This window comes from Mus pahari, chromosome 14 (genome assembly GCF_900095145.1).
Source record: "Mus pahari chromosome 14, PAHARI_EIJ_v1.1, whole genome shotgun sequence".
Lineage (NCBI taxonomy): Eukaryota > Metazoa > Chordata > Mammalia > Rodentia > Muridae > Mus > Mus pahari.
The window spans coordinates 36,477,260-36,480,377 of record NC_034603.1 but is presented as its reverse complement, the minus strand read 5'-3'; positions in this window follow the sequence as shown (position 1 = coordinate 36,480,377).

The window sequence follows — 3,118 nt, the reverse complement described above, 5'->3', positions numbered from 1 at the left end:
TTTCTCTGTCTGTGAAATGAGCTAATTCAAGCCAGATTGGATTAGATTAAACTCAGGTTTATTGGAAAGCTGCTCTCCAGCAGGCAAGTTCTTTGGCTCCAAAGGAAGGAGGCCAGGGAAGAAGGGAGAGAGAGAGAAGATAGGGAAGAGAGAAAAAGAAAGAAAGAAAGAAAGAAAGAAAGAAAGAAAGAAAGAAAGAAAGAAAGAAAGAAAGAAAGAAAGGATGTGTGAGCAGAGGGGAGAGAGAGCAGGGAGACCGGCTGTTTCTTTGGTTATACATATGTCCTTTGTTATATTCTGATATTGGTTACTATTCGCCTAGAGAAACAAACTGGAGTGTGTTTCCTCCTGCTCTATTCTCTGAAGGAATTTGGCTGATATGAGTGTTATTTCCTCCTCTGGTGTTTGAGAGAATTCACCAGGGAAACAGTTTTGCTTCGAGATTTCTTTCTTTTCTAAACAGTGTTATTGAGATATCATTGACAATAAAATTAGATATATTTAAAGCCTCCAACGATGATTTGGTGTCATACATTCTAATAACCCTCACGGCCCAGATATTTAACGTAGCTGTCTTTTCTAATAGTTACTGTGTGGGTATGTGCAGATGTGAGAGAGATTTTAAGAGCTATCCGCATTGTAAGGGTGAGGAGATGGCTCAGTGGGTTAAAGTGCTGGCTGCACAAGTCTGAGACCCTGAACCCCAGCACCCACATAAAAGTAGGGCACAGCAGGGTGCTGCTCTAACCCAGCCCTGGGGGATGGAGACAGGAAGCTCCTAGGGGCTCACTGGCCAATAAGCCAGAACAGCAAGTTCAGTGAGAGAGCTTGTCTCAAAAAATAAGGGAGAAAACTTATTGAGAAAGACTCCTGATATCAACTCACAAGTACACACAAACACATGCACACACACCCCCATACATACGTGAGCTATTTCCTTTGAGTGTGATAAGGAATTCAATGTTCCCAATAGATAAGACTATTAGAATTTATTTTATTATGTTAATTTTTGATATTTTCTTAATTTGTTAAACAATCTGCCCAACCTGTCAGCTACTAGATTTATTGACAGAAAGCTAAGCATAAACCGGGCATTGGTGGCACACGCCTTTAATCCCAGCACTCAGGGGGGCAGAGGCCCGCAGATTTTTGAGTTCGAGGTCAGCCTGGTCTACAGAGTGAGTTCCAGGACAGCCAACAAACAAACAAACTAACAAAAAGAACAACAAAAATAAAAACAAAAAAAAAAAAAGGAAAAGAAAAAAAAGCTAAGCATAATACTTTATTCTTCTTTTACTGTTTTTAGTCCTGAGTCAGTATCTCTCCCTTCATTCTTTAATCTTCTTCACCTCATTCTTTCTCTCTCCCTCACTCTCCCTTCCTCTGCCCTGCTCCCTTGCCTCCTCTTCCCTTTTCTCTCTCTCTCCTGGTCTCCTGGATCAATCTCTTTAGTTAAGAGTTTGCTATCTTTGTAGCTACTTTTAGGGAACTGACTTTTGGCTTTGTTAATTGCTTCCTTGTTGGGGTGGTGGTGTTTTTGTGCCCTGTGTATTCCGTTGCTGAGTTCTGTACCCCAGAGATCTGGTTGCAGTCCGGACTTGGTGTTGTCAGTATTATAAACTCTTTTCCGACTCAGTATTTTGTAAAAGACTGTTCTCCACCCATCTTCTTATTGGTCAATAAAGAGGTGAACAGACAGTAGCTGAACAGGAGAAGATAAGGTGGGACTTCAGTGGCCTGGGGAGTCACCCCGAGGACACAGAAGAAGGAGGAGGTGCCAGAGCAAAACTAAAATGGCAGGTAACATCGCATGTCTGGGAAGTGACTGAGAAGTGCCTGGGAAGTAGCTGGGAAGTAGGCCAGGCCAGCATAGTCTGGTTAGAATAGAACAGAATCTGCCCAGTTATCGTGCCTGGAGTTTATTAATTAATATAAAGGTCTCTGAGTCATTATTTAGGAAGAGAAGTGGGTGTAGAAAAGCTGGTACTTAACACACTTCCTAATTCTCAAAGATTTGCTCTTGTCAGTATTTTCCCCCTTCTGTTTACTTATGGTTTCTCAGCTCTTCCTTTTCTAGCTTTTGTTTGTTCTGTTTTTGAGACAAGGTCTATGTGGCCCAGATTAGCCTCAAACTTGAGACCCTCCTGCCTCTGCCTCCTGAGCGGCAACATTCCTTTGACTTGGACACAGTTTCCCTTTCTGGCTTGGAACTTGCTAAGTATGTTAGTCTGACTTGACAGTCAAGCCCAGGGACCCATCTGTCTCCACTCCCTGGCATGGGGAGTTACATGGGCTCTGCAGATCGAACCTGGGTCCTCACCCATGTGAGATGAGAAAGCACTTCACCAGCTATTGCCTTAGTCTGTTTTCTAGTCATCCCTTTATGGTAATGAAAAGTCACGTCATCCTTTTTCAGTAAAGTTAACTATTTTCTTCCTTTATCTGTGTGCTACAAAATTTGACAGCTTATATTTGCCTTCACCATTGACTTTAAAAATATATTTGGACTTCTACTTCTCTCTCTGATATCTATCTATCTATCTATCTGTCTATCTATCTGTCTGTCTATGTTTGTCTATTTGAATGCCATGGCACGTGTGTGAGGGTCAGAGGACAACGTATAGGAGTCAATTCTCTCCTTCTGCCATGTGGGTCCCAGGGACTGAACTCAACAGTCTTGGCAGCAAGCACCTTCACCCATGGCTAGCCCATGGTTTCTTCTTCTATCCACGAATTATTTAGCAGTATAGGCTTAACTTTCATATATTTGAGCTCTGCTAGATATCTTACTGTGATTGGCTTCATAATTTCATTGCTGTTTGAAAGCATCTCAGTAATTTGAAATGTTCTGAGACCTGTTTTATGACTCAACATGTTCTGTCTTGTCAAACATACAATGGGTAGTTGGAATGTTCTACAAATGTCAGTTGGGTCAAGCGACTAATAATGTTGTTCAGATAGATCCTCTATGTTTTTGCTGGCTTTTCTTTTCCCTTTAAAAAGTTTTTGTTAAAATTAATATATATGTATATTAATATTATTTTGAGACAGGGTTTTATTATGTAGCCATGGCTGGCCTGAAACTCACTATGTAGACCAGAGTAACTTTGAACTCACA